The sequence below is a fragment of the Carassius auratus genome, unplaced genomic scaffold, assembly GCF_003368295.1.
Source record: "Carassius auratus strain Wakin unplaced genomic scaffold, ASM336829v1 scaf_tig00019252, whole genome shotgun sequence".
NCBI classification, from domain to species: Eukaryota; Metazoa; Chordata; class Actinopteri; order Cypriniformes; family Cyprinidae; genus Carassius; species Carassius auratus.
In genome coordinates, this window is record NW_020524940.1 from 738,712 (window position 1) to 760,222 (window position 21,511).

Genomic DNA, 21,511 nt, shown 5'->3' on the forward strand with positions numbered 1-21,511 from the left:
GCTTTGACCCTGTGGAGATGATGAGGATCAAGAACGTCTGTGAAAGGACATGGAGGAGATGAGCTTCTTCACATTAAAGAGACAAATCAGATTACTCTGATCAATACTACTGATTGATTTTCAGTCTCTCTCCTTTGAAATAGTCAAAGGTTTCATCCACGTATGTCCTGGTCACTCAAAAAAAAAAAAAAAAAAAAAAATGCTGTTTTTTTGATAAACAGCCAATTTAGTGCTTTAATCCTTTTTGTCCGAAATGGCAACTACAAAACATAAGTGTGTAAAAAAAAAATAAAAAAAAATGTACTAATATGAACTTATATACAATGAGAGAGAAAAAAAACATTACAGATTTTATTTATTCTAACCATTTAAATATATTATAAATTACAGTTAAATTGTTTTTTTGTTTTTTTTAAATCAGGTAACACTTTTGATTAAGAAACACAATTTATTGTTTATTTCCATGTATATTACACAAGCACATATTGAAGCTTTATTCTGTGTCTCTTAATCCAACGACTAAGCTTAACAACCAACTATTGATAAGCATTGATTAGGAGTTTACTGCGGGAAAACTCTTAGTTAATAATGAAAGTGTCACCAAACATCTACATCTCTAATCATGTAACTTAATATTTTCTTCATTTACAATTTGACTTTAGTACTTGTTTGTACAGGGTTTACATTGCAGTGCATTATGGCCATCTGTCAGAGCTATTTCTCACTATCCCATGCACTCATTATCCCATGAACACAAAAAAGACTGACTGGTGAAATGGGACAAGCCTATACCTAACACAGTCTTTGTTGGATGTGAATAAAACATTGTGGCATCAAAATCTAGATTAGCCTAGATTAGTTTCCAAAGATGAGTTTCTCTATTTTTGGTCAGTACCACAGACAGCAGTGTGCAGAGAGAAACTTCTGGGATCTTCTGTAAAATAAAATAAACATAACGTGGTTGCAAGACTGCTTGAGCAGCTGTTTCATACATATGAATGACGATCGCTTAGTCTTTCGTTAGGAGCAGCACATCTGATTATGTGGAACACATCTGATGGATCACCATCATGTCACATGCTCAAAGCTTCAGCTAGAATAATTTCACTTATTCTGCAGAATATAGATCATAAAACGTCTTTTGAAACTTGTATTTGCATTGATTCTGTTCAGCTCTGACATGCTATAACAGTCAAAGACAATCTTCTAAACTTCATATCAGTACTGAACACATTATTTAAACTTTCATATATCAGACTGGAAAATGTATGTGAAACCCCAGGCTTATGAGATTTTTTTTAAAAGCTAATGGAAGTCAGGTGTTGCACTCAATGAAATGAGATTGAAGGTGCAAGTCTGATGTGTCCTGATCTCCTCAAAAATTGGGAAAGCCTTGTTGATCTGTGGTTGTTAGTGCATCTTGGATGCATTAGTAGAGGTGAAAATCATCTGATAATCCAAGCCATATGGAATCCATAAAACTGGCCTTTATGATTGGTAGTTGCGTAACTACAGCTCAAATCTCAGCTCAAAAACAAACAAACAAACAAAAAGTTTTGGAAGTATTGTCCTCACCCTGTACAGTATGAGAAAGCTAATTAAATTAGCTCATTGTAAAAAAACAAACAAAGAAACATGATAAATTGAATTATCCCTCAAAGCCTCAGCATACTTCAGATATTATGATGTGTGAATGATGCTAAACACTGAAGTGGGTTTAACCACTTTTTTATTTATTATTATTATTTTTTATTATTATTTTATTATTTATGGGTATTACTTCAGCTTTATATACTTTTGGCCCACATACTGAACATCATAAACACTCTTAAAACACACTCGCACAAGTTTAATTTGTCCAGTAACTACATGTATATATTGTGCCTACAGTACAACACAGGGTAATCAGATTTCAATGATGATCAATTTGTGGCACTGCTGAGATGGTCAGGGAGCCCAGGTTTCTTTGACAGCGGCAACGGCAAGGAACCGAAACTCCATCGGTGACAGAATGGAGAAAAAAACCTTGGGAGAAACCATGCTCAGTTGGGGGCCAGTTCTCCTCTGACCAGACGAAACCAGTAGTTCAATTCCAGACTGCAGCAAAGTCAGATTGTGCAGAAGAATCATCTGTTTCCTGTGGTCTTGTCCTGGTGCTCCTCTGAGACAAGGTCTTTACAGGGGATCTGTATCTGGGCTCTAGTTGTCCTGGTCTCCGCTGTCTTTCAGGGCAGTAGAGGTCCTTTCTAGGTGCTGATCCACCATCTGGTCTGGATACGTACTGGATCCGGGCGACTGCAGTGACCCTCTGATCTGGATACAGACTGGATCTGGTGGCTACGGTGACCTCAGAAAAAGAGAGAAACAGACAAATATTAGCGTAGATGCCATTCTTCTAATGATGTAGCAAGTACATGTCATGATTCTGCCCTCGTGTCCTTGATTTTTCCCTAGTCTTGAGGCAGGATCATGACAGACCCGTGTTGTCTCACTCTCTTGCCCCGCCCCCCTTGTTATCCTAGTTTTGTCGTGATTGCCTTAACAGTGCCACCTGTTGTGTCTTGATTAGTCTTCTTATTTATATCACCTAGTGTGCTCTGTCTTATGCGGTTCATTGTGTTTTTATATGTAAGGATGTTATATTGTTACCCATTGAAGATACGTTGTCTAGCTTGTGATTGTTTATCTGTAGAGTTAGTGTTCTTGTGTTAAGAGTCTTTGTTTATCGTGTCAACCTAGTCCTGTTAAGTTATTTAGTCTCTGCCCTAGTCATTGTTTTCCCCCTCGTAGGTTTTGTTTTTCCCCTTTTTGGCCGTAAATAAACACAGTTTTGTAGTGATTCCTGTCCGCGCTTGAGTTCCTCCCTTGCCATACCCTGACAGTACATAAGTGTTATGGGAAGTGTTCCCCATTCCGGTTTACCTAATTAATGCAGCCTAAAAATCCTCTAAGGGATTTGGACATTAAAATTTTTTTTTTTTTTTTTTTTTTTCAGCTAGTTGCCAACATGCAAAATCTTTTTTAGTTTTTTTAGTTAATATTTTTTAAAGTAAAATATCAACGATGCAAATTAATGCAAAAACGCAACAACATTACTGAATGTTTAACCGAAATAAATAAATGAATTAATGAGTGAAAAAATAAATAAATAAGTAAATACAAACAATAATAGTATCTCAATTACAATACAATAGCAGTGTTATGGAATTGTTTTTGTGTTAATGAACGAGCAGAATTGACAACTTTTATAGTTATTTTGTCAATTTGGAAAAACAAAATTGTCCATTTTCTATGTGTGGATAAAAAATTACTTGGACAATCTGCAAAAAAACAAAAAACAATTTGTATTTCATGAAGACAGGAAACCTGCAGGTGTGGAATGAAGTTTAGTTTTGGGATTGTAATGGAATCCTCCAAACGAGCTGGAGAGTGATGTCTGAATGTCATTTGTACTGTATTCAGAGCGACGCTGATGGATTTATGGTGTCGGATGAAAGTTGTTTCCTTATGAGACTGTGTTGACACGACGTGCCCTGCTTGTTTTCTTGTGGAAATCTGTCTGAAAACATTGCCTGTTGTTTCACTGTGCCAGGTGAACCTTTCAAAGCGTGAAGTTATGCTTCTCTCAAAGCGAGGTGGATCTGTATCAGCTCGACTGGCTTTCTCCATAGAGAAGAAAAAGAGGCAGCTCAAAGTAGAGAAACAGAGGCTAGAGAAAAAAAAAGCCAGGCCTGCTTAGGTATGCAGGAAGACCAGTGCCATTTCTAGTGAGTGAAAGAATGTCTTTCAGTCTGTCACTCAGGGAAACAGGACGCCTGGATAAAGGCTGAGACCATCAATAACACAGCTGTCAGCGCTGGTAACCACATCTGCAGATACTAAATGACCTCAGGCTGAGCTAAAAACACTGCTATGATAGCGAAGCTAACGATGCTGAGACCTCAACAAGGTGCTGCGAGAGTTACCCCTTACTAGTCACCCCCCATTTTTTGGCATGGAGACAGAAATTATATACCCAAAATAAAAAGGTTTCTGCTCATGATTCTTTCTGACTACCAACATATGTTCACAAAGCTGACACTTTAAAGTTTACTGTTCAACAATCAGAATTACTCAGACTGTTATGATAATAGAGATATATAAGCTCAAACATAAAAACTAAAATATTAACATATTTTTTAAATGTTTAACAGTTTTTTTATGTAGGATATGAGTTTAGAAACACAATACAGCTAAAGCCACAAGTCTACCAAAGCTTCAATTGAAATTTCATAATATAATCTGTAAAACAGTGGATTTTATGAAATATTTTCTACAGTCATGTCATGTGTGCGTTTAGAGAAGGCTAATCAGATTGATTTATGGCTCTTGTCATCTTCTGTAAGCTCATATGTAAAGATGTCCTGTGTGCTCTGTCTGTGTGTCTGGCTCTGAATACTCCCCCATTCACGATTCTGTTGTTTTCATGAAACAAGTCGTTCACACCTCCGCCAGGTATGACAAATTATCCGCATTATTCTTTTATCATTATTCTTTTGTTTTTATTCCACCTTTATTAGCCTTTATTGTGGTATCTCAATGTTTACAAAGACATCAAGCTGCAATCTTGCTTCAATCTCAGTATGCATTTATAATAATCATAATCTGGGGTTGTCGCTGATCTTTGACAGCAAAGGGGTCAAGGGACAAGGGGAAGGGGTATAAAATAGAATTGGAGGTGGACCTTAAAACAAAATGTAGTAGGGTGTCAAGGGGTCGGGTTGAAAATATTCCTCTAAGAAATGGGACAAAACTAATGCACCGTGCATGACATTATACATTGTTTAAATTCTATACTGGTGTGAATTATAGCCATTTAATACCGCTCTGTATAAATGCACTGCTTATATTGACACACACTCACAAGGGATGGACTGGGAGTAAAAACAGCCCTGGATAGGCCCATCACAACTACAACCAGCCTCACTCTCTCACAATATTACCACTATCAATGTATCACATTTACGGCAAATAATATTACAAAATGTCTCAGGTTACAAATGCAACCATGGTTCCCTGAAAAGGGAATGAGACATTGCGTCCTCTAGGGGTCTACACATCGTCGTGACCCGTGTTTGAAGCATACATTGAAAAAACACCAACAAGTTGGCTGGCGACAGCCTCCGACGTCACTACCGGCCCATCTATGGATAAATAGCCACCTGGAGAACACATCATTCACTTCTTCGTCTGAAGCTTGCATCCGAAGCATAGCAGGGAGCTAGAGGATGCAGTGTCTCGTTCCCTACTCAGGGAACCATGGTTACATTCATGACCTGAGATATTCCCCTTCAAGGTAACTTCAAACTGTGTCCTCTAGGGGTCGCTATGGGGAACAGTATACCCTTGCCGCCATGCTGAGGGGAGTGCAGGCCAGAATCATTGCAAACACTAAGTACCAACTTTACCATCTCCATGGGAGTTGCCCCTGGGACATTTAGACAGCTGTCTGTGACAGTACCCCTTACGGCCAAAGGCCTAGGCTACATACCCAACATATTTGTCAGGGCCTCTGGGAAGAGCTGAAGTCTTTGAACCAAGATCTAAACATCTCAAGAAAGGGAACGAAGCTGCACGAGTAACCCTTACCTTACAGGATTTCAGAAAGTTCGTCTTGCGTGCACATTTACCACTTACGTGGATTTTAGAAAGTGCACAATTTGCACAAAGTGTACTTAAAGGTTCCTAAGCATCGCAGAGGTGTCGAAACGCAGAGAGAGGCAAGCTCAAATTTACAAACCTCTGGCAAGGGGAACATCACCTGAGGCAGCATATACAAGAAGACATATGAAACTGGCACCTCCACTCCCCGCTTGATGCGTCAGCAACAACTCTAGAAGATAAGTACACACATAACCACAGGGTTACAGGGGAATTAAGAAGGGGAGAATAAGGGCAGATGTAAAAACCCCCAAAGAGAACAAGTAGATACAAAGTATTGCTCTGATTCAGATGAGAACGCTGATGGTCAAATCCCTTAGGTCATGCCTACCTCCCCGTGACTCACTATTCCTCTTACCCCTACCCGCAGGTGGGGGAGGAGCGTCAGTCCCAACACTAGCCTTCTGTGCCTGTCTCTGATCCTAGAACTGAGATGGACCAGGACCCCTATGTTATTCGGGCCCAGACCTGGATGAAGGATCTGAAAGCAGTGGAGCGCGCCTTCGTCTCCCTGAACTTCTCGATTACCATCTCAGCGGAAACACCGAAAAGTTTGGAAGGTGAAACTTAAGAATCGAGAAGAAAGCTTTTTCTTCCCGATGTCTGCCAGGTTCATCCACAGATGTCTCTCCGTTACCACCATAGTCCTGCCCATGGCGGAGGCGGTCTGCTTGGTAGCATGGAGAGAGATCTGTGGTGTGGCGCAGCTCGGCTACCTGATCAGGAGAAAGGCCCTCACCTCTATCTAGGTCTTTTATCAGATCAGACTGATATGCTTGAAGCATCACCATCGTGTTTAATGAAGCCACAGCCTGATCTGTTGCTTTGTATGCCTTTCCATTTAAGCGAGATGTGATTCTTGAAGAGGCTTAGATGGCAAGGAGGGAGATTAAGAGAGAACATCTCATACTCTCATAGCTCTTTTGCCCAACGCCTCAATGCCAGCATAACTCTTATACTGAAACTGATGGATGCAAGAAGAAAACGGCCTCTGAGGTTTCTTTTCGATCTCTGCATGGAGATGAGGCAGAAATGGAGGGCTCACCTGAGCTGGAGGGCTATGGTCAGAAAGATAATGCTCATCAAGGTGGCCTCATGGCATCACCTTGTTAGTGCATTTCCATGGAGAGTCCAGCTTTTCTGTGCCATGATCCATAACTTCGAACAGCTCTACATACACAGGGCAGGAGGATTAAGAAAGAAGGCTCAGCCTCAGCTTCGTCACAATCCTCAAATATCTCCTGCTTTTCCTGTCCTGAACCGCTGGAAGCAGATGGCTGCCCTTTTTACTTTTTTTTTCCTCGGAAAGAGAGACGAACGAGAGCTTTTTTCACTGAAGTGTATAGAAATGTATAGATGAGTCCACATGGAAGCTCTTAACCCCCACAACCACAGAATTATATTTATGCAAAGTTTTTTGAATGGAATACTTTTTAATAAAAGGCTTCCCAAAGAAAAAGATTGGAAAGCATTAACATTAAAGGATATTCCTTTGTTAGGGTTTGCAAAAGTCAACCTTATGCATGGATTTGAACCTTCAAATGTGTACTGAACTTCACCATTTGAGTTCAAATGGAAAACACGTCAGTGCCACCGGTCTGTAGAGCTGTGAGAGAAAGAGTGAAGCAGCAGCTTCAGATCATCCTGACTGACATCAGATCTGGGACAGAGGAGCGTATCACACTATGAGCATAAATTCATACACTGCTAATAATCTCCAGCCATAAAATATTCTATATAGGACTGCCAATTTAACAACTTAATTAGTCATGACAAACATAATGTGTGAAAATGTACATAGGTCATCATTTCATTACAGTCGAATGGTCATGAACATGATGTAAAGCAACAACTCACTCAACTAAAAGCGATTGGGGCAAAAACGCCCCTGTATGAGTTCTGTCTCATATTTATGTCATATGATACAGTTAATACCTAGATAGATAAGAAACATTCTGTAATACGCCCCTGCTGTATAAAATTCATATCAAATTTGCACTTATGCTATGTGATATTCCTCTTGTTGCTTGTGATATTGCTTTTTAATATTTTAACTAATCCAACAAAAAATTATATTTCTTTATGTACATAATTATTCAATAATTATTAAACATGAACGTATTAGTATCCAAAATTGATTTTAATATACAATGAATAATATTATACAAGCCTCTGTTACTATATTAATCTATGTTGTACTGAAATGAGAAGCAAGGCTTCATCTTGGAAATAAAGCTTGTCCTTAAGTGTATACTTTATTTAGTTTATTTCTCTAAATAATTTATGATGTGTACTGTATATGATTTAGCAACATCTATTTCTGATTGCTCAATTTTGGTGTTTTATTAGCATTACCGTTACCATGTAAGATGTTATATGTAGCCTGTATATTAAATTAACAATTAATAAATAATTTAACCATCATTTAAATCATAACCTTCTTCAAAATGAATGCTGTCAATAAAATCATTTTTGAATCAATTGCAGTTAGCCTACTGTACAAATAAAAAACACTATAACAAGATCACATAAACAATGTACATAAACTGTACAAGGCAAATGAAGGTATATGTATACAAAACATAAACCTTCATTCAGATTTCAGAATAAGCCCTTCTTCATTTGTTATGTACATGACATGTTGGGGATCTCGTCCATCTGATGTTTATCATGGTCATCTGATGTTTGCTATACTGTAATTTATATAAACATAACTTTTTAATGAGCAGCAAAAATTCCCGACGTTTAGCAAATAACCGTGTATATGACTAGGGTGTTTGCATTGTAAGAATGTTCAGGCATACGTAAAGGGGTCTGAAATTTCAAGTTTTCCTTTCTCTTTGGAGTGTTATAAGGTGTTTGTGTTACTGTAGATAATATACCTAAAGTTGCAAAGACTTAAGTCTTAAATCCAAAGAGATATTCTTTAGTCAACCACGCCTACATAAAATGGCTCATTCTAACATGTCACCACATCTCTACATCACTATGTGGGAAGATTTGCATAACAACGCCCAAATGTTCATGCAAAGAAAGAAGTCATTACTTTTATTCTTACTGTAGTATTTTTGTCGTGGATAATCTGTTTTTTGTTGTGAAAGTTGTTGTTTGAGCAGTGTAGAGTAGTGCTTGTGGTTTGTCGTTTCTTCAATCACAAATGCAGACATGGGTTTTATGTTTTATGTTTACATGGCGTGATACGCAATGCATAAAAAGGCAGTATAAGTCATTATAATCAGTAATTATGTCCCCATTGGATGTAAACAACTGAGACAGATGCAGTTATAATCGGTAAATTAAAGGCTATTTGATGCTTTCAAATGATCTAATGGCTGATGCCACTCCAATTAGTTGATTTTGATTATTTTAATAAATCTCTTTTACATTAACCTGTTAACCAGACCCCCCATTATGGGACTCACAGCTGAAAGTGTCCTACCTAATTTTAAATTCCAACGGTTCCTTACCTATGTTTATTACACATATAATTTTGGTGTTTTTGGAAAGAACACCCTTTGGGATTTACTTTTTATTAATAATCCTCAAAAATATTAAAAGCTATAGACACTGAAGTGCCTTAAAAAAATATTGTACCACAATGATTTTTTGTTGTGTTTGTTTGAGATAAAAAAAAAAAAATACATGAAGCCAGTCCTGGAGCAATCTAGAAAAGTAATGGATTACTTAATTACAAAATTAATTTCGCCCCGTTTCATTTAATATATTCATAAACACTGACACATGCAAACAAGGACAGTTTAGTGCACCCACGTCCAGGTGCACGTTAACAGGTTTTAAATAATAAAAATACAAAGCAGGTTAAGTAAGATATTGTAAAAATTATTATAAAATGCTAAAGACAGTGAATAAGATTGCAGTTTCTAATTTTGCATACACTCACCTAAAGGATTATTAGGAACACCTGTTCAATTTCTCATTAATGCAATTATCTAATCAACCAATCACATGACAGTTGCTTCAATGCATTTAGGAGTGTGGTCCTGGTCAAGACAATTTCCTGAACTCCAAACTGAATGTCAGCATTGGAAAGAAAAGTGATTTAAGCAATTTTGAGCATGGCATGGTTGTTGGTGCTAGACGGGCTGGTCTGAGTGTTTCACAGTCTGCTCAGTTACTGGGATTTTCACGCACAACCTTTTCTAGGGTTTACAAAGAATGGTTTGAAAAGGGAAACACATCCAGTATGCGGCAGTCCTGTGGGAGAAAATGCCTTGTTGATGCTAGAGGTCAGAGGAGAATGGGCGACTGATTCAAGCTGATAGAAGAACAACTTTGACTGAAATAACCACTCGTTACAACCGTGGTATGCGGCAAACATACCGCAGTCTGCAGTCGACAAATGTAACACACCAGAAAGGCAAAGCTGGTGGCTATTTTGCGAAAATGTGCTTTGTTGCTCTTGTTTGATAACTTGTGGTTAAAGTGTCATTCAGCGGTCAAAAGCTGCAAATGCACTTTACAGACGCGGCGGCGGCAGCGGCACTCATGGCAGTAGAAAGCACACTCTGGTTGGACACCTACTCTATGTGTACTTACTCTGTCATTCACCTGCTGTCCTTTAGAACAGCAGCAGATCATATTATTTTTCCCTTAAGCAAATAATGCAGTCAATGAGTGGATGTGCTGAATGCAGAGGAAAGCAGGTCTTTTAATAATGCAACATATACTCATCTCTTGGGATGATAAAGCTTAAAGCATTGCTTTAGACCCTCAAAAACCTTGAATTATCTGTTTAATGTTTTTATTTATGTGAATTTAGACTTTATGAAACAGCATCAAGGCGTCAGTGTTTAGATGGCTAGTTTCAACAGTTAGCATTTGCTGGTGTCTGTGAAAGCCTGTTTCCACAATGGAATTAAACATAATTGCAAAAAACATATTCTTAGTATTACCATATCTGTGTCAACTATAAAAACACAAATGTGTTGTCATGTGCATGTGTTTTACATGTTCAGTCTATAGGGATATGTACAGGTTTGTAGTGTTGTTTTACAAAGTGACATTGCCACGTACTGGCCTGGCGTGCATAATAAAGCGTTTATTTTTTTTTAGCCATTTTCACAGATATATGTGATCAGGGATCACTTGGACAGCATTGTTGTCTGTATGTGAAACTTTCTAAAACAGTAAGGAAAAACATTGTTTTGTGTCAATTGCTGGTGTGTAAACATTCCCTTAGAATACTGAATTTCTCACAATTCTGATGTAGGGCTGGGCGATATATATATCTTGATATTGTCGAAATTTGTATATCTCGATATGTTTGCATTTGCAAATAATAATAATAATAATAATAATAAATAAATACAATTTAATTTCCCCTTTAAAAAAACTAAACAAAAACAATTTAGATTAAACAGCTAATTTAAGCAGTAAAAAGTAAAAGGTGTTTTTTTTTTTTTCTAAGAACACAAGTCTGTCAATTGTCTGTGGTTTTAAGAGAAGCTATATGACATGCAACTATGTTCCTACGAACACTAAAAACCTCTTAGATGGGGAGATAGTTACTAAAGCACATAGCGGTTTCTTATATACAAAAACAAAACAAAAAAATTCCATGAACACCAAAGACTTTTGCACTCCATCTGTCTATATTATTAAAAATGATAAATACAACAGTGAATACAATAACTCCAAATGGCCATGGTCTATGTTTCTCTATTTAAACTGCTCTCATGAAAGCTCTCCTAGTAGAGACATGTAGAGCAGTCAGCAGTTACATGTTCCTTTTTTGGACGTTCACCACGTTATTTTGGGAAAGTAAGCTTGAATTTAAAATATTCAATATTTCAGATATTTTCAGATTGATTCCGATAGTATCGCTAATATTCAATACATCGCCAAGCCCTATTCTGATGTATTTTCTGTAAATTGAGTTTACTTCTCACAATTGATTGGTTGACAAACACACTTTCTTCAAGCTACAGAAGATGTTTTACCACATTATATCTCTGCTAAAAGTGCTCTCTTAATGAGCATTCATATGTTGAAGTTGATCAGGTGAAATCCAGAGATTTTAAGACGACATACTGCCAATAAAAGTCATTAAAAAAAAAAAAAATAATAAAAAAAAAAAAAATATATATATATATATATATATATATATATTATTATTATTATTATTTTCATATATATTTTTTCGAAAAAATAAATAAATAAACATGCAGAATGTAAAGAAACATAATTAATGAGATCAGTTCATTTAACTTAAGCCACTTATTTGAAAAAAATGAAAAAAAAGGTGAACCTTTCTAGAGCCTTCCATATGCCACACAAACCACTGCAGCAATAGTTTGACGCATTGTTTACTTTAGTTTTGTCAACAACTGACAACAACACTTGTTAAGTACATTATAAGAGCCAAAATCAATCATCAGCAACATCTGTCTGGAGTCACACCGAGAGCGGTTGTCAAATACAATAATTTCCTTCATATACATAAATTCGAACGTTGTTTCACAGGCCTCTCGCCTCTCCACGGGCCTGAATAATTCATGACTCACACAACAGTGTGTCTGTGCCCAGAGGGATATCATCCCTCTGGGCATTAACAAGCTTCCTCAGCATAAGTATGGTGCTGTACCACATTTGACATGTTTCAACAATCTGTCAATGCAGAGAGCCAATGGAAACAGTGAAGTGGTGCAGAGTTGGTATTCACACAACATTGATTGTGTACCAGTGGATTTGTGTGCAGAAAACCAGTTCAAAATGGGTTTAATGGGTTCAGGAGATGTTCAGAAGTGAATGATGTCTCTCGCATGTACAGTTACGGATGTATTGCTTCACTAATGAATTATTTCACTGCACAGAGGAAATTACTAACACTAGATCACATTGCAGTGTTCTGATAAGTAGAGATGGTGACTGAATGCTACTGGGCATCTATATATATATATATATATATATATATATATATATATATATATATATATATATATATGATGACCGTGATGGTGATTAGTGTTTGTGTGAATGAATTTACTTTAGTATTTATAAGCTGCTTGTGATTAGCTTTGGTTCATCGTGTAACTTTCTCATCACCACCTGCTTTTGGTGGTTATCAGTGTCTTACAAAGGTACAAAACAGATTTCAGCACTTCAGTTTTAACATTATGTCAGTTACCAAAATCACGTTTTATAAATGTAAATTTAGGTTAAATCCTCATGTAACATGGGGATCATGACAATGGAGTTGAGGATACAAATGCAAGGCTTTATTAGCAGCGTAGTCAGACAGGTGTGGTCAAACAGTGGCAAACAGCAATATCTGAGGCATGGCAAAAGAGTAATCGAATAAAGGCAATGGTCAGGGATCGGAAACAAGGGAACAGTTCAACTAGGAAAACAAAGAAACACTAAGAACTAAGAAAATAAGTGAAGAAACACAGAAACAAAGCTAATACTCCGCAATGTGTGAGTGCATCTTTTATAGCCCTCCTTATTTGAAACAGACAAAACACCTAGATATTTCTTTATTTCTTAAATATTCAATTTCTTAACAATACATCACCAGCTCTTTTCCAAAGACATGAAAACATTATGAAAATATTTGCAACACTAATTGAATGCACTCAAACTTCAATGGAAGTAATAAAGACATCCAATGTAAATATTAAACCTGATGCGTTTAATTGGGAAAAATGCCTGAGTGTGTGAAATAGTAACTGGATTAATCACTACCTGCGTGGTCTCAGAAGCAAAGCCCCCTGTGTGCCTGTGCATTATCTGCCGTAGTGTTTAGAAATCTGCAGATGCACACACATTTATTTCATTGCACAGAGCCCAGATGTCATTAAGAGAGGAGTTGAACATGTTCCATACACTCCATGTGCTGCCTCAGCCGTATTTCATCCACTCGGATGGCCGTAAAGCAAGGCCATCATAATGCATCACTGTTTTACGCCACCTTCACAAAGCATACGAGAGCAATATAATAACTTGTTGAAGTTCAGCCAGCTTTAGGTTGATGAAACTGTGTGCTGAAGAGATATGGAACGGAGCCGACGTGTGTGTGTGTGTGTGTGTGTGTGTGTGTGAGAGAGAGAGAGAGAGAGGGAGAGAGAGAGAGAGAGAGAGAGAGAGAGAGAGAGAGAGAGAGAGAGAGAGTTTCAGAAGTGTATCTCTAATCATATTGTTTGCCCTGAGAACAAAAACACACTGTTCAATATCCTCATAAAGAGGGAGATACAGATTCATAATAACGATATCCTCAAGGTTCAGCCGCAGAGATCTGAGAGCTTCATCTCCATCTCCACAGTGAAATATGTTTGACGGCTGTGGCCATTCAAGTGAGATATGTGTATATCTTAATATAGACGATGCCATCCTTCTTCCCTGACATTAATTTAGTGTCAGGGACCTCGGAGCCTCGTGCATTATGCAAAATAATTGCAGGGGCACATTTTACAAGAAGTCAATTCCAGCGGGCATGAAGAACGACGGTTTGCTGTAATGAAGAGCGTAAGAATCACAAATGACGAGTCAAACCTAGCAGAGGTATTAGTGCAGCAGTCGGTGGAGCGCATCCATGCATGAAAATGAAGCAAAACACATGTTGCTTTTGTTTTTAACATTACTCAACTTGTGAACTTATAATACTTGTGTAAACATGCTTTCCTACTGTGTGTGCTCAGCTGCTTTTCATAAACACCAAAGTTGATGTGAAAGCAAAAGAGATATTTTGGGAAAAAATTAAATAAATAATATATACATTTTATGTTCATTCGATTCATTCAAACAGCTGATTAATACAAAAAAGACGCACAAATCTTTGAATTATTGATTCAACTTATTATTTCAAAAACATGGATTAATTCATTCAAAACAATGGCTTTATTTTGAACTATTATCATTTGCAAAATTAAACAAAAACAGACAATATTATATATATATATATATATATATATATATATATATATATATATATATATATATATATATATATATATATATCCTTCTTGTTTATGTGAAATCAATATCATATTATCAGTGGTGCAGATATTGGGGAAAAGCAACTTGCATGCTTATGTGATACTGCGAAACAAAATAATTTTGCCCTCATATCTTGAAAGTTAGGCTCATATAACCACATTCTCATAGGCTTCCTCCTGGAGTCAGTCATTCTACATCATGATCATCAGACACTGAGTCGATTATATAATATTTCTGACTGAACCCTCCCTTTAAAAAGAAGGATTTGCTGTGGAGCATATCAGTGAGTTCATGAAGTAAAGAGTCACAATTTGCAGTGCAAGCCAGATACTACTTAGAAGTCATTGCTGAACACCCAGAACCGCTGGTGGAATTGGAAATTCATTAGAGCTCATTTAGTTTAATTGTATTTGATTTTAATGGGAGGCTACTGGAGGTCCAGCTAAATGGACGGTATGTTATAGCAGAGATACGAGATCTCGGCGTAATGGAGATCAACGGTCCGTATCCGAGTGAGTTATCCAGACAAAAGAGTCCTTCTGCTCTAAAAGCTTACTTTCAACAACCTGATATCATTGAGGACTTCTGCAATTCATTTAAACCCTTTCCACAAAACATAATTGTATTACTAAGTTTTTTTGTTTTTGTTTTCCGGTAAAACTTTCTAAATGTCTTTAAAACATTCATTTGAGAAGCAAGTGTGTTTAATATAACAGGATTTATATCCCGAGAATATGAAATGCATTATAAATAGAATAATATTTAATTTTTATTTATTTTATTTTTTTTATTTTTTTATGCATAAGCTTAATTAAGTTTAGTTTGAGTTATGCTTAAAATGTAAAACAATTCCAGCTGGATAAAAAATAAATTCATATCTTAAAACAATATCTTGTGCACTTTTGCTTCTCAGTATTGGTAACTGGAACACAAGACAAAAACACTGATTAAATATTTAGTTAGTTAGTAGGTTGGTTAGTATTTTTATTTCGGGCACTGTTATAAAGATTTCACATCAGCTCTTTGCCACACACTTGGACACAATCCACATAAATTCATTTGGAGAAAAAAATAAGTTCTGAAGTGTTTGTGGGTTGGGTTTTTCCTCTTTCTTCTTTTATATATATATATATATATATATATATATATATATATATATATATATATATATATATATATATATATATATATTTTTTTTTTTTAATAGTTACAGTATATGTTACTCTGACCTGCTTCCTTTGTGTAAATAGGACACGCTAACATATTATTAAAAACTAGTTCAGTTAGCTGAACTTCACAGTTTGATTTTTTCTTTTTCAGTGTAAACCTGAAGTATATCTTTATATGAAATTCTGTAATAATTTCTACTGTCTTTTGAATATGGTTAAAGGAATGCTGAGTGTACTGAAAAGCATTTATGAAAATTTCCAATCTGTCATATCTACCGACAATTGTCATATTTAAATATATTTGCAATTTATAATGATGGATTTGCAATTAATTACATTATATATTTAAACAACAAATAAAATTATAAGCAGGTGTTTTACATGTGCTTTAGTAGTCAACATTAAAATAACTGTACATTTTGAAAAGCACAACAAAATATTATCAAAATATTTCAAATGTACTCTTAACTTGTAATTACTACAATGTGCACTTTTTAAAAGTGTACTTACTGTAATAATAGACTATGTTGATGACTGTGTTTCTTAACACACTCAAATGGCCTTCATTAATATTATTATTATTATTTTTTTTTATTCAAGTTTATTTGTATAGCGCATTTTATGATACAAATCACTACAAAGCAACTTTACAGAAAACTACGTAATATTTAGTAATAGCTTATCAGTGGTGACTGTCAGTTTTTGTGGATATGGCAGACATTTTCAGAAAAAAATCAATTAAAGATGTAGTCAAACAGACGATGAACACTATTAACAGCAATTATTATATGATGCAATCACACTTGTAGCTAAATTTGGTAGTTGTGTATGTTGTTTCGGGGTTAGCATCATCTGAGTTCCTCTGAGGGGTGACATCATCTCTTCTCAGGTGTTCTGGATCCAGGTCAAGGGTCACTATGAGTCTCATCATGAACAACTACAGTTTTATCTTCTGCGGTTCAATTTGCCAGTCATTTCCAGAAAGTGTCTCTCTATCATTTCTTGTCCTTCTGTAAAACCGCAGTAAAGTGCTGCATTCAGCTGTGGCATCATGAGGAGCCTCTGCGGTTACGTTCACCCTTGTCAGTGACGTCTATCTCTTCAAAATGCCTTTTGCCACTTTTTCCCCATCTAAAAATCAATGTGTAAAGTAAATCTGGGTTTAAACCGTGTGGCATCGGCTCATCAGGCGTCTTCATTTGAGCACATTCTCTAGGCTTTCTCTCCAAAGGTTAGCTGGGATGAAGTCTTAGTGAATAATACTTCCAGAGAGACGCAAGCAAACATGACATTATTGACGTTAAGGATGAACATGTTTACCATGGATCTAATCTGTTCCTTATTGCTTAATTTAAAAGCGATTGCCTCAGACCTCGAGCAGATGAAGTTCATTATTTGGTCGCGTGTTGTCGGGCGGAAGCAGTATTCCTCTTTAGCCTGATGGATTTTGTGCTGATTGTTTTTTGATGTGCAGCTTTTTGAATATTTCAGATTTCTTAAAGAGCAGAAAATGGTGCCTCTAGTACCATCTGTTCCTGCGCCACTTCTAATGAATCATTGTTCGGTTTAGCTCTGCTGATGGAAACACCTCTCACCGTCTGCATGTCATCCCTAAATAAACAATTAACTGTGCTTCTCAAACATTCAGAGTTTTTAATAACAATCCGACATCACTGCAACACAAGATTGAGAGTTTATTTTCTCTCTCTGTAATTAGAAACGTTAGGATATGGTATCTCTGAGCTGATAATGATAACCGATAATCAACAGCTCGCCATTTCAGTTCTCAATTATTTGACATTTGTGCTCTAACTAGATGGAGAATGAGCTGATTAATTAAAAAACACCCCTACACATAAAATTGAGTCGTTTGAAAGTTTGCAATGTGTAAAAATGTTCTGAACTGTTTTTAGCATAATGCTTTATAAAAGCAGAACGAGACGTGTCCATCTGACACATTTGACAAACATTTAAACAAAATAATAATAAATAAATAGTGTGGATGGAGCACAAGAAAGGGATTGTTCACACAGGACCAAAGTCGTAAACTGTATTATTTAACTTATTGGATGTGATTTTGTATGTTGTGTATGAATTCGCAAAGAGATAAGTGAGTTTAGGTTATATATACATGTTACAAAAAACTATAAAAATAAAATACATGCACACACACAAAAAACACTGACAAACAAGTCAAGTCACCTTTATTTATATAGCACTTTAAAGAAAAAAGATTGTCAAAGCAACTGAAAAGCATTCATTAGTTAAACAGTGTGTCAATAATGCAAAATGACAGTTAAAGGCAGTTCATCATTGAATTCAGTGATGTCATCTCTGTTCAGTTAAATAGTGTCTGTGCATTTATTTGCAATCAAGTCAATGATATCGCTGTAGATGAAGTGACCCCAACTAAGTGTAACCCCTCTCACCCAGGTCCTCTCTGACACTCCTCGCACTCGCTCCGAGCGGGGCTCGAACCCGGGTCTTCGGAATGGGAGGCGGACGCACTAACAAGGAGGCTAAATGGCTACAGCCACTAGCGTCTGTCGCTAGTGCGTCTCTTGAGATCGGGGAGTGAGGTTTACCTGCACAGTACCACTCGCTGGCCTCCGTTACATAAGCAAGCCAGAGGTGACAGCGGCAAGGAACCGAAACTCCATCAGATGACAGAATGGAGAAGAAACCTTGGGAGAAACCAGGCTCAGTTGGGGGTCAGTTCTCCTCTGACCAGACGAAACCAGTAGTTCAATTCCAGACTGCAGCAAAGTCAGATTGTGCAGAAGCAAAAGTGGATTTGGACAAGCACTGAGTGCACCTGCGCTGTGTGCTTTAAACTTTGCGTTTAGACAGTTAAAATAGGGCCCTTGGTGTGTTATGTGTAAGCCAGGTTAAAGAGATGGGTTTTAATCTATATTTGAACTGCAAGAGTGTGTCTGCCTCCCGAACAATGTTAGGTAGGTTATTCCAGAGTTTAGGCCCTTAATATGTAAAGGTATTCTAGGTGTTATCAAATTGCCTGAGTTTTGAGAACATAGCAGTCGTGGAGGATTATAATGTAACAAGAGCTCATTCAAATACTGAGGTGCTAAACCATTCAGGGTTTATAAGTAATAAGCAAAATGCTGATGACAAGCTAAAAAGGACTAACATGATGCAGGTGCACTGCACTCACGGATTTAGAATAAAAGTAAATGATCAAATTAATCAGATTAGTTTGAGATATAATATCAGAAATATGGTGGGAATTAAGTTATATTTTATCACTTTAAACAACAGAGAGCGATAGTAAGATAAAGATTCTACAGAAAAACAAAAAGCTACACAGAGCTACGATCACAAAACAGCATCAAGGCAAGCAGGAAGCAGGAATAGCACTGTCCAAGTGCAAGGTTTTATTTAAACACAGCGTGGTCAAAACAGGCAAGATCCGAACACCAGCAAACAGGAATATCCAAGGAAAAAATGAAATCGTAATGCAGAAACATGCAATGGTCAGGGCAGGCAGCAAAACTTTCACAAAACACAAGGCAATGGTCCAAGGTCAAATCCAAATGGGCAATCCAAAGAAACAAAACAAAACATACAAATGGCATGAGTAAAGAAATGGCATGAAACAAGACAATGGCACTGGCAGAGAAAAAGCTTGGTGACATGATGTAATCAGCCTTAGACTTGGTAGTCATGGCATGAGTAAATAGTGCCTGGAATAAGCAGGTCCTGGAGTAACAGGCATGATGTGAGCAGACTTTGACTTGCCAGGTGTGATGTGAGCAGGTGTTGGTTTGGCAGGAGTCACATGAGCGGGTGCAGGAAAGGCAGCCATGTTGTGAACAGGCTCCGGTGTGGCATAAACTATTCCAGACATGACAGTCCTCGTGTTGGAAGACACTGACATGGGGGCAACTGCAGGATTGTGCGGTCCTTCATCCGCAACACCCACAGTAAATGCAGAGCCAGTCAACTGCAATGGAAAGTCCATATACTGCTCAAGAGTCCAATGTCGGGTATTGTGTGGCATTAAACATGATATGTCCTTATGTAAACCATAACGGAAAATGTCTTTCATAAAAGTGTCATTGAAGTTTACCTTACGGGAAAGTCCACAAAAGTCCTCCACATAATCCTCAACTGAGCGATTACCTTGACGGAGGTGAACAAGGACTAATGCTGGATCCGTGTTGATATGTGTTTGAAAAGCTACTGGATCTATGGTATGGTGAAGTATTCTGCAACGGCAGGCTTTCAGGACAAGCATTGTAGATTTAAGTGCGAGCTTTTATTAAAACACAACATGGTCAAAACAGGCAAGGTCCAAAGTAACAAAACAAAACAAGGCAATGGCAATGGCAGAGAAAACGTGTTGTAGAGTCCGCATCAGCAAAATAATACTTTGCAAGTTCTTCTTCTTCATTCTGTTACCAACACCTGTATATCTTGCGCACATGGGTGATAAATCTGTATTGATATCACAGAGGAAAAAAAGGGGGGTCAATTATAATGCCACCACCCACCCCAGAGGTTCAACTGGCGCTGCGAGTTCACCCTTTCCCAGAAGGTCATTCATTCATTCATTCATTCATTCATTCATTCATTCATTCATTTTCTCCCTCCACATTTAATCTTCAGGGTTACGGTTGTGGGCATGTCACTCAGTGGGCGGCATCACCATTCAAACTCAATTTTTTTGGTCTTTCTAATTTTGGCACCCCCTTTTTTTTCACATTACAAGAGATTGGTACAGTAAAATATCTGTTGTTGACTCTTGCAGATGAAGTCATCAATCAACTATGACATCATTTTAATAAAAGTAGAAAATATTTGGGAGGTGTGATGTGAAAAACAAGAACACGTGCCTAAATTAGAAAGACACAATTTATTTATGCATTATTTCTTCATTTATATGTTTAAATATTTAATTATATATTTAACGATTGATTCATATATTTCAACATTTCATTATTTAATTTTGAGTAATTTTGAGTAAGCCCTCCATACTAAAATGTCAAATAAAATTAAAATAAAAAAGGGAAATATAATCATAAAAATGTATTCAAAATATTAATTAAAGCTATAATAGTATATATCTATATATCTATATATATATATATATATAAGAAAGAAAGAAAGAAAATAAAAAATAAAAAATAAATTATTAAGTACTTTATTGGAAAGTAATGTTATTTTTTGAACAATGCACCAGAAAGTTTGAGTGCAGCAATGTTTATTTATTTTTTCTTAATATTTTAAAGCATTCAGTACTCCTATACAAGGCAATACCATATATGTTCTTTCTCACTTTCAGAAGTGAAGGCTGGAATGCACTACACGACTCTCAAAATCTACAAAGATTTAGGAATCACACACTAGTCAATTTAGTAAATAAATCCAGAGGAAAAACTGGGCACGGACCGAGGATCACACATTGAGGGTGTCTCAGGCTGCTCTGTGCCTGCTCAAAATTCTGTGTTCACACAATGCCACATAAAAGCCAGACTAAATTATGCCTGCTCTGACCCACCTCAAGCTCTTGTCTCAAAATATTGAGTAAATACATTTCTGCCACCTGTGAGCAGCATTAAACAGTCTGTGTTTAACCCCTGCCCCTTCAGAAGTGCTTCTGTGCAACCTGCACAGTGTAAATCTGGCGTGTGTGTGCTAAAATCAGCTGTTTCAGATGTTTGGTATCC

General features: G+C 36.8%; 1 protein-coding gene across 1 annotated transcript in view; it reads left to right on the top strand.

Annotated features, from left to right (window-relative positions):
* LOC113076188 (V-set and transmembrane domain-containing protein 2A-like) overlaps positions 1-21,511 on the top strand; it is a 40,723-nt gene that overhangs the window by 10,842 nt on the left and 8,370 nt on the right. The window lies entirely within an intron of this gene.